Here is an 11944-nt window from a genome sequence, read left to right on the forward strand (position 1 = left end):
CTCTTCGACTGCCTTTCTGACTTTTCCAGAACTCATGCGTTCTCCATCTCTGTCTAGCGTCGAAGATACCTCGGAATCTGAGATGGACGTGGCGGATGTCGTCACCTCAACATCTTTGCCGCCTGAAGAGGAGATGAATTTCTTCTGAGATGCTCAGTGCGCAAGAGGCAAGCTACTGTGCATTACACACTGACCATATCAGAGGCAGAATTGCTGGAACTGACGCAGTACTAAAACACCCCAGGAGGAGCTGCAAAAAAGAACCAGCCTATATCCTCGAACTCAGAAGAGGAAGGATGTAGTGATTGTAACAAGGTTAGCCAGGTGGACCTCATAGACTATAAGTTCCTTGATTGGGGCTGTTAACCTGGTCCAATCAGGGAGCCCTGGCTGACAGATAAAAACAAGAGTGTCAGAGGTTCTGCTCATTCTGAGAGCTGGCTCTGACAAATCTGGTCAGTACCAAGGACTGACCACGCATTAAAAAAGGGCGAATTGGTGATGGGATAGTGGGCTCTGTGGAGTTATTTCACTAGCATCCACAGCTCTTTGGGTGGAGAGTTCCAGATATTCAGTACTGTCTGAGAGAATATATTCCTTCTCATCTCTGTTTTAAATTAGTGTCCCTTTACCCTGTAACTATGTCCCCTATTTCGAGATTCCCCCACCAACGGAAACATCTTGTTGACATCTACCCAGTCAATGTCCCTCAGAATCTTGATTCAATAAGATGACCTCTCATTCTTGTAAACTCCAGTTAATAAAGCCTATCCTGTTTAGCCATTCTCGATAACTCAACCCTTCATGTCAAGAATCAGCCTAGTAAATCTCTTTTGAACTGTCTCCAAAGCCAATTTATCCCTCCTTAAATGCAGTGACCAAACAGTATACAGTATTCCGGGCATGGCCTCGGCAACACCCTGTACAATTGTAACAAGACTTCCCTATTTTTAAATTGCAACCCTCTGTAGCAATGAAGGCTAAATTTCCATTTACCATCTAATTACCCACTGCATTTTCATGCTAGGTTTTTGTATTTCAAGCACAAGAACACCCAAATCCTTCTGTGCTGCACTTCTTTGGAGTTTTCAATCAAATAATAGTGTGCCTTTTGGTTTTTTCCACCAAAGTAGATGACCTCACAGTTGCTACATTAAACTCCATCCGCCCAGTTCTTGCCCACTCACTCAAGCTGTCTATATCATCTTGCAAATTCCTTATATCCTCATCAAAACATCCCCCTCACCTAGTTTTGTATCAGCAAAATTTAGATACATTGCCCCCTACCCCTCTTTCCAAATTATGAATGCAGATAGCATTGCAGAATTTTGCCACCAACCATTGTGAGATTTGAACCCAGATCCCCAGAGTATTAGCCTGTGTTTCTGGATTATGAACAGAAAAACATAAATTGCTGGAGAAACTCAGCAGGTCTGGCAGCATCTATGGAAAGAAAGCAGAGTTAACATTTTGAGTCCAGTGCCTGAAGACAGGTCACTGGACATGAAAATTTAAGTTTGCTTTCGCTTCACAGATGCTGCCAAACCTGCTGAGTTTCTCTGGCATTTTCTGTTTTTGTTTCAGATTTTCAACATCTACAGATCTTTGTTTTATCTCTGGATTACTAGTCCAGCAACAATACCACTATACCATCATCTCCCCTTTAATAAATTGAGGCCATAGGACTAATCCCTGTGGCATTCCATTAGTGACATCTTTCCAACCTGAAAAAAGACATATTAACCCTGACTCGCTGTCTTCTGTGTGTTAACCAATCCTCAATTGATGCTAATGCATTACTCTCATCTTGTGCATTAACCTTTTTATGTAGCACCTCATCGAACACATTCAGGAAATCCAAATATATGCATTTACCAGTTCCCACTTTATCAACTCTGCTTGTTACTATCATCAAAGAACTGAAGCAAATTTGTTAAATATGATTCCCCCTTCACAAAACATGTTGACTCCGCTTGATTGCATTCTAAATATTTTTGTATTGCTTCCTTAATAATGGATGTTAGACTAACTGACTGATACTATCCTGCTTTCTATCTTCCTCCCATCTTGAACAGGGGCCTAACATTAGCAGGTTTCCAACCTGCTGGAACCCACCAGAAGCTAGTGAGTTCTGGAATACTTTGACCAATGCCTCCACAATATCTATTTTCTTTAACACCTTTAGATGCAGGCCATTGAATCCTGGCAAATTGTCTGCTTTCAGTACAATTAGTTTGTCAAACATTTTGTCCCTCATTACAAAGACTGTTACAGGACCTTTCCTCCCATTAGCACCTTGTTTACCTGATGTCTTAGGAATGTTTACTGTGTCCTCCACCGTAAAGTCCAATGCAAAATATTGGTTTGAATAACATGCCATTTTCACGGCCCCATTATCAATTCCCTAGGCTCATCCTCCAAGGGTCCACACTCATATGCCCTAATCTGTTTCTTTTTATGTACCCTTGGAAGCTGTTGCTGTTTGTTCTTGTATTTCTTGACAATTTACTGTCATAATCAAATTTCTCCCTTTTTAATTAGCTTTTTAGTCATCTGCTGCTAGTTTCTAAAACATTCCTATTCTGTGGCCTATCACTTGTTTTTGCCACTTTGTATCCTGTCGTTTTTGGGTGGTTAATCATTTCAATACAGACCACCCAAAAGTATGTCATAGACCTTTTGAGAATTCTCTTCAGCTTAAGGTACCACCTTTATTAATCACGAGTGGTTCATCCTTCTAATCAAGTTCTTCTTTTTGATCTAAATAAAGTTTTGCTGAACGTTATGAAGTATCTGCTTAAATGTTTGCCACTGCTCATCTACTGACCTTCCCTTTAGTCTGTTTTCCCAGCTGCTTTAAACAACTTTCTTCATACCTCTGTAATTGCCCTTATTTAAGTTGAAGACACTGGTTTGAGACCTGAATTGCTCTCCCTCAAATTGAATTTGAAATTCTGCCATGATTTCATCACTACCCCCAAGAGGATCCTTAACTACAAGATTTATTATTAATCCTATCTCATTATACATTTCTAGTTCCTGGGCGGGTATGTAATGTAGAGCTCTTAGAAACAATCCCTGATTCACTCTACAAATTTGTCTTCCATGTTCCCTTGCCTACGTATTTGTCCAGTAATCACCGTGACAATTGTAGTGTCTTCTACGTGCCTCCATTATTTTCCAATTTAAATTTTGTCCTACCATGAGGCAACTCTTTGGGGGCTTATAGAGTACTCCTATCCATTTATTTCCTTTATTATTTCCCTTGCTTGCCTTATTTCCATTCTAACTCATCATGATCTATTCTACTAACACCATTACTCACCAACTTTCTTATTAACGACACTACTGCATCTCCTTTTCATTTTTGCTTATTTCTATAGGAATGTCAAGTACCCTTAAATATTGAGTTCCCAGTCTTAATCTCCCTGCAACCACAACTCAATAATAGCGATCAAGTCATTTTCATTTATTTCTATTTGTGCCATCAACTCATCTCTACCTTGTACTAGTTCTGCATGCATTCAAATGATGAATCTTTGACTTTTTACCATTATTACTTATTCTAGATCTAATTTCTTCTGCTTATATTTTCTGCTCCTACCTGCCATACTTGGATTATTGTTCACCCCTTCACTACTTTGCATCTTTGATCTCTTGATTCTTTCCAACGTTTTTTAAAACTTCCCTTCAATTGAACTCTTCCTCCACTAATTATTTTAAAACCCTATCTGCAACTCTAGTTATAAGATTCACCACGACCTTTTTGCAGCATGGTTCAAATGAAGCCCATTCCAATGGAACAGCTCTCTCTTTCACTAATACTGATGCCAGTGCCCCATGAATCAATGTTTGATCCACGCATTTACCTCTCTAATTTATTCACCCTATGCCAATTTACAAGTGACTCAGGTAGTAATCTTGAAATTATTACATTTGTGGTTTTACTTTTTTAATTTAGCCCCAAGCTTTTTGTAACCCCTAAGCTGAACCTCTTTCCTGGTCTAGCCATGTCATTGGTACCTACGAGGACAATGAAAACAGATTCTTTCTCTTCCCATTCCAAGTTCATCTCCAGCCCAAGAGAGATGCCCTGAATCATGATACCAGCTAAGAGGGTAAATGAAAGTTTTACTTCTAAGAATACCTTAAACTGAAGAGAATTCAGCTTTTGGGTGGTCTGTATTGAAATAATTAACTTTAAGGTTGATGTCTATTGTAAGAGAATTCTTGAGGGAAGAAGTAAACCTGAATGTAAAACATATGGAATTATAAGCCATGTTGTTAGGTTAATAATGCTTATTTTGTTTAGTTATTTCATTGAAATTTGTTCAAAGGAAAATTTTGCGATGCAGTTATTTTGTTTAAAATCAAAAATTGTATTTCTTTCCTATCTTTGGTCTGCTGTGATATCCAGATCTGCAAAAATCACCCTCATCTTCATTTCTTCTGTCTGCAACTTTTCTGATAAATTGGTCACAAATTGGCTTTGTCACAACAATCTTGAAAGACCACAATATTTTTATTCATTTGTGGGATGTGAGCGTCAGTAGCTGCCCTTGAACTGAGTGGCTTACTGAGCCATTTTAGAGGGCACTTGAGAGTCAACCATATTGTTGTGGGTTGAGAGACATATGTAGGTCAGACCAGGTGAGGATGCCAGATACCTTCCCTGAAGGACATTAGTGAGCCAGATGAGTTTTTCAACAATCAGCAATGGTTTCATGGTCATCAGTAGATTCTTAATCCCAGATCTTTCTTAATGGAATCCAAATTGCATCATCTGCCATGGTAGGATTCAAACATTAGCTGAGTTTCTGGATTAATAGTCTAGCAATAGTGTCACAAGGCTGTTGCCTTCCCTTTAAAATGGAGTCGTCTATCCTTTATGACACCACTTGTGTCACTGAGGCTGCTAGACATGACAACTTCCTCAGGACTTCTTTAAAGCATCAGATGTTCAGTCCAAAGAGGTGTCTTTTTCTGATAACTGAATGTCTGTTAAGACCATACACTTACTCATATGTGACATATTATCGCAGTCCCACAATTTATTCTGATAGTCAAATGCTGAAGTAGAAAACCACACACCAATCTTTTAATTAATACCAGATGTTTTTACAGATTACAACATTACCAATGTCTGCCATTTCCCAAACCAACACAATGACCCAGAAGTCTTTCTTTACAGGTGCTCAAGATGCTTATATATACCTACAATAGCAGAGCAGAGGCTAGGAATCCTGCAGTGAGTAACTGCCTTTCTCAGTTTCCAAAGTCTGTCCACCAGCTAAAGGGCGTAAGGCGGGAGGGTGATGGAGTACTCCCCATTTGCCTGGGTGAGTGCAGCTCCAACACTCTAGAAGCTTAATATCATCCAGGATAAAGCACTCTGATGATTGGAACCACATTCACAAACATTCACAACTTTCATCACCAATGGTCAGTCGCAGCAGTGTGTACCATCTACAGGATACATTGCAGAATTCACCAAAGCTTCAACCCACAACCATTACCATCTAAAAGGACAAGGGCAGCAGACACAGGGGAACACCACCATTTTCAAGTTCCCCTCCAAGCCACTCACCATTCTGACTTGGAAATATATTGCAGTTCCTTCACTGTCACTCTGTCAAAATCCTGGACACCCTCCCTAACAGCATTGTGGGTCTGCTTACAAAACATGAACTGTGGTGGTTCAAAAAGGCAGCCCACTATCATCTTCTCAAGGGCTTGCCACAGTCGTATGACCCTTACCTCTGCTGTAACTGCTTTCATCAGTTTGTGGCAGCTATCAAACACCTAGAATCTCAAAATCCTGCTATTCTTCAATTAAGAGACCTTTGTATAGTTTATATTCTTATAGTGTTTGGTTGCATTGCATTAAGACAGTAGTACATAGGTATCACAGACCAAACACCGGCATCTCCAAACTTGTATTTATTGCATTGGTCACAATATGGAGGAATTGGTACTGGTGTAAAGGAATTGTGGCAGGAACGTGTATAATAAATTGCAGGAACCTGGACAAACAATTGTAGGTATTCTAACAGCACATGGATTGCAGTGGTTCAAGAAGGCAGTTCACCACCATTCTCAATTGCAATTAGGGATTGAAAATAAATACAAGACTAGCCAGTGATGCCAACATCCTGTGAAGAAGCTTTTAAAAAAGGCAAACTGTGTACTAGAGGTAAAGAAGCTCATATTCAATAATGGTTCAACTATTATGTGGAAGTGCACACAAACAGCATGTGATAGGAAATTCAGAAAAATCCACAGCCTTCTGATGTTTCTGATATCATTGGGGAAAGTGTTAAATGTTTACTTGACAAACAATACATAAATCATTTATTTGATACTCATACTCCAGATTGACTTGTAATGCTGACAATGCTTTATGTAGTGTTTATGGCACTAAATGCAAAAAGGTTCAGTGATATTATGATCTTTACTGCAATTGGCAGTTCTGTGTGGCTCCTGAAGGATGGTGGCAGTTCATCTTGCAACATGTGACACAGGTCTGGCACTGTCAACTTGGGAAAATGAAGCTTCTACATTCCCCATGAAAAGTGCAAGAATGTTTGAGAAGGCGAGAAAGGACTTAAGCAGCCCTTTAGAAACATCCTATAGCTTCCATAGCGTTTCTGCTGCCTCTTCTATCTCCAAATAAATAAGAACTCTCAATTCAAAAGATGACTCAAGCTGCTAGTTAAGGAGCAAAATAACTACAAGTGAATTTCAATACTAACTTTTCTTGTAAGGTCACCTGATGTAATAAGCCCCAATATTCCTGCACAACACCAAGAACTAGACATTGAAGGAAGGAAAAATTGCATTGATATCTTCCCATTTATTTAAGTACATTAATGGAGCTTTTGCTATTTTTGGATCACAGCTTCTACCCTTGCCAATCAAGAAATTGAATGGGCCTGATTTCAAGTACAAGTCATACTAAATGTAGTAATGCCAAATGCAGTCAGATTTCCTGGGTCAGCGCATTTGCATCTTTATGCATAGATCTGAAAACATAAAGAAATCTAAAAAATTGGTAATATATGTCCTACCTTCCTGAATCAATGCTAGCTCACTCTAATTATATCCTGCCCCAGCAAATTATTCATCATTAAAGTCTTGGACATTTTTCCCACAATTTAAGAAAGAGGTCAGAAGTTTGCAGTTCATGCATTCATTCCTAGCCACGTTTCCTCAGAAGTGGTGACCACTGATGGAATTTCTGCTCCCAGAAATGATGAGCTTGTAATCAGGAAGGGCACTTAATTAAGAAAATGATGGTGTACCTAAACCCCACTGTCGTCCTGTTTCCACTGGAATTAAGCTCTGATCAGGAAGGTCCATGGTCAAATCGACCAAGCTAGAGGCTCTAACCGGCGAAGGTGCAACACCTGCCCATTTACCTCCTCCCTCCCCAGTATCCAAGGGCCCAATCATACCTTCCAGGTGAAGCAGCAGTTCACCTGGACTTCCCAGTATCTAGTCTACTGCATTCGCTGCTCACAATGTGGTCTCCTCTACATTGGGGAAACGAAGTGTAGACTTGGTGACCGCTTCGCAGAACATCTACGTTCTGCTCACAAAAAAGACCCTGAACTACCAGTTGACTGCCACTTTAACACATCACCCTGCTCCCTGGCCAACATCTCTGTCTCTGGCTTGCTGCAGTGTTCCAGCAAAGCCCAACGCAAGCTGGAGGAACAACACTTCATTTTCCACTTCGGGACCCTACAGCCCTCCAGATTCAATATCGGGTTTGATAATTTTAAGGCCTAAACTCTCCCATGTCCCAGCCCCCTACCCCACACACCAGGCCTTGTTACCACATAGCTTGCCATTACACACCCGCTGTTGTTAGTCACTAACAGTCCCCATTAACAACTATTCACCCTCCCAGCCTAATCTTTATCAACTCCTTTGTCTCTCCAACTGTCTTTTTCTCTCTCTTTGGGCTCTATCGTATCGTTTACTCCCTACCCCACCCACCTCCTACTTTCTTCATATAAACTGACGTTTTCCCAGCCACCATCAGTTCTGAAGAAGGGTCACCAGACCCGAAACGTTAAGTCCGTTTTTTCCTTCATAGATGCTGCCAGACCTGCTGGGCTTTTCCAGCTCTATAGCACCTGTAAGAGCCATTGAAATTGCTCTCTTAGTGTTTATAGGGAGTCATCCCTCTCTTATGTCCCACTGTCAACTCAAGCAGCTCTCCCACTATGTCAATGACAAAAACCGTCACAAAATAATGATTTTGTGGTTCTACCATTTCCCTATCCTTGAGCATGATGTGTCATTGTTAAATGTCAATCGTTACCCTATCTAGTCTTGCTTCTGATATACTTAGAGAAGTCTTTGTATTTGTCTACTACAAAATCATGACTGATGTTGATATTTTTGAACCATAACATTAAAAGTTGCAGCACAGAAAAAGGCCATTCAGCTGATTGTGTATGTGCCATATAAATAAACTAAACATTCTAATTCCATTTCCCAGATACTGGTCCATAGTCTTGCAGATACAGGTTTCTTTTAAAAGAGTTTCTGCCATTGAACTGGGTAGCACATTCCAGACCACCCTCCACCCTTTCAGTGAGAAAGGTTTTCCTCATGTACCCTCTAATCCTTCTAACAATCCAATCCTACTCTCGGTTGGCAATAAACAACTGCACCTCCCAGTCACGAACCATTTCAACTCCCCCTCCCATTCCTCAGACGACATGTCCATCCTGGGCCTCCTGCAGTGCCACAACGATGCCACCCGAAGGTTGCAGGAACAGCAACTCATATTTCGCTTGGGAACCCTGCAGCCCAATGGTATCAATGTGGATTTCACAAGCTTCAAAATCTCCCCACCCCTTACTGCATCCCAAAGCCAGCCCAGCTCGTCTCCGCCTCCCTAACCTGTTCTTCCTCCCACCTATCCCCTCCTCCCACCTCAAGCAGCACCCCCATCTCCTACCTACTAACCTCATCCCGCCCCTTGACCTGTCCGTCCTCCCTGGACTGACCTATCCCCTCCCTAATTCCCCACCTACACTCACCTTTACGGCTCCATCCCTGCCTCCTCGACCTGTCTGTTTCCTCTTCAACTATCTTCTCCTCTATCCATCTTCTATCCGCCTCCCCCTCTCTCCCTATTTATTTCAGAACCCCGTTCCCCTCCCCCATTTCTGATGAAGGGTCTAGGCCCGAAACGTCAGCCTTTCTGCTCCTATGATGCTGCTTCGCCTGCTGTGTTCATCCAGCTCTGCACCTTGTTGTCTTGGATTCTCCAGCATCTGCAGTTCCTACTATCTCTCTCCATCTCAAATCTGTGCCACTTGTGCTTTCCACTAGGGGAAACATGTCTTCCTTGTACCCTATTCCCAAGCCACTTACTATTTTGTACACATTGATTGAGTCACCCCTCAGCTTCATCTGTTCTAGGAAAACAACTCTAGCCTATCCAATCTTTCCTCATATCTGTAATTTTCAAGCCACGGAAACATTGTTGTAAATCTCCGTGCATTTTTTCTAGACCAATGATGTACCTCCCATAAAGTGGTGACCAGAACTGTACATAAAATTCCAGCTGTGGTCTAAACAGTGTCTTATATAGTTCCAGCATTACATCCCTGCTTTAGTGTTCTGTACATCTCCCAATGAAGCAAAACATTCTATGTGTTTTCTTTACTATGTTTTCAACCTGACCTGCCAATTTCAAGTACCTGAGGACAAGGTCTCATTCCTGTACCCCTCTGAATACCCTCCCTTTTTTTTGTATATTCACCTGCTTTGTTTACCCTACTTAAATGCATAACCTCACACCTCTACACAGTTCCATTTGGTGCTTTTCTACCTCACTCAACCAAACCATTGATATCATCCTGCAATCAACAGCCATCATCTTCACTATCACTCACCTGGCTAATTTTTTGTGTCAAGTGCAAATTTCACAAAAGTTCCTCCCATATTTTAGACTAAGTTATTAATATATATCACAAACAGCAAGGAGTCCAAAATGAGGCCTGTAGAACTGTGAAGGATGGTGAGTGGCTTGGAGGAGAACTTGTAGGTGGCAGGGTACTCACATATCTGCTTCCCTTGTCCTTTTCGATGGAAGTGATCATTGGTTTAGAGGGTGCTTTCTGAGGATCTTTGGTGAATTTCTGCAGTGCATCTTGTAGATAGTACACACTGCTGCTACTGTGCATCGGTAGTGGAGGGAGTAGATGCAGTGCCAATCAAGTGGGCTGCTTTGTCCTGGATGGTGCCAAGATTCTTGAGGGTTGGTGGAGCTTCAGCCATCCAGGTAAGTGGGGAGTATTCCATCACACTCCTGACTTGAGCCTTGTAGATAATGGACAGGCTTTGAGGAGTCAGGAAGTGAGTTACTTGCTGCAGTATTTCTAGCCTCTGACCTGTTCTTGCAGCCACTGTGTTTATGTGGTGAGTCCAGTTGAATTTCTGGTCAATGATAACCCCCAGGATGTTGATAGTGGGGGATTCAGTGATGGTAACACCACTGAATGTCAAGGGGCAGTGATATCTCTTATCTTTTATTGGTGATGGCCATAGCCTGGCATTTGTGTAGCATGAATGTTACTCGACGTTGTTGACTCGCTCGCCAAGCTGACTTGTTCTCGTTCAGATGTTTTGTCACCATGCTAGGTGACATCATCGGTGGAGCCTCCGGAGGCTCCATTGATGATATCATCTAGCATGGTGACAAAACATCTGAATGAGAACAAGCCAGCTCGGCGAGCAAGTCAACAACCTCACCCACAACCCAAGCTACAGATCTTTGCCAAACTTTGAATGTTACTTGACTCTTGCCAGCCCAGGCCTGGATATTGTCCAGATTTTATTGCATTTGAACATGGACTGCTTCAGTATTGAGGAGTCATGAATGGTGCTGAACATTGTGTAATCATCGGTGAACATCCCCACTTCTGACCTTATGATAGAGGGGAGGTCATTGATGAAGCAACTTCTGAAGATGTTTGGCCTAGGACACCCCTACCCCGAGGAAGTCCTGCAGAGACATCCTGGAGCTGAGATGACTGACCTCCAACAACCACAGCCATCTTCCTATATGCCAGGTATGACTCCGACCATTGGAGAGTTTTCCTCCGGTGCACATTGATTCCGTTTTGTTAGGGCACATTGATGCCACATTCAGTCAAATGTAGCCTTGATGTCTAGGGCTGTCACTCTCATTTCACCTCTGGAATTCAACTCTTTTGTTCATGTTTGAACAAAGGCTAATGAGATCAGGAGCTAAGTGGCCTTGTTGGAACCCAAACTGGGCATTACGGAGCAGGTGCTGCTTGATAGCACTATCGATGACACCTTCAATCACTTTGTTGATGATCAAGAGTAGACTGACGAGGCTTAAATTGGCTGGGTTGGATGTCCTTTTTATGTAGAGGATATACCTTGCCTTCATCAGGTTGACGCTTCATTTTCAGATATGCCTGGTGCTGTACCTGACATGCTTCCTGCACTCTCTATTGATCCCCTGGCTTGATGGTAATGATTAAGTGTAGGATATGCCAGGCCATGAGGTTACAGATTGTGTTGGAGTACAATTTGGCTGTTGTTGGTGGCCCACAGTGCCTCATTAATGCCCAGTCTTAAACTGCTAGATCTGTTCAAAGTCTGTCCCATTTAGTACAGTGATAGTGCCTCACAACAGAAGGGGGGTATTTTGAATGTGAGGGCAGGACTTCATCTCCACAAGGACTGTTTGGTGGTCACTCTTACTGATACTGTCATGGACAGATGCATGTGCGATCGACAGACTGGTAAGGATGAGGACAAGTGTATTTTTTCCCACTTGTTGGTTCCCTCACACCCTGCCGCAGACCTAATCTAGCAACTATGACCCTTAGGACCTGAGATAACAAGGTGTAGAGCTGGATGAACACAGCAGGCCAAGCACCATCAG

General features: G+C 42.1%; 2 long non-coding RNA genes across 2 annotated transcripts in view; one reads left to right on the forward strand and one right to left on the reverse strand.

Moving 5' to 3' along the window:
* Positions 1-324, forward strand: part of LOC125483030 — a 54207-nt gene extending 53883 nt beyond the window's left edge. The window contains exon 4 of the long non-coding RNA XR_007262024.1: positions 58-324. This is a non-coding gene — a long non-coding RNA (uncharacterized LOC125483030). The remainder of the gene's footprint in view (positions 1-57) is intronic.
* The window catches only part of LOC125483031, a 72755-nt gene that overhangs the window by 45183 nt on the left and 15628 nt on the right, over positions 1-11944 (reverse strand). The window lies entirely within an intron of this gene.

This window comes from Rhincodon typus, chromosome 4, assembly GCF_021869965.1.
Source record: "Rhincodon typus isolate 14 chromosome 4, sRhiTyp1.1, whole genome shotgun sequence".
In the NCBI taxonomy this organism is placed as follows: domain Eukaryota; kingdom Metazoa; phylum Chordata; class Chondrichthyes; order Orectolobiformes; family Rhincodontidae; genus Rhincodon; species Rhincodon typus.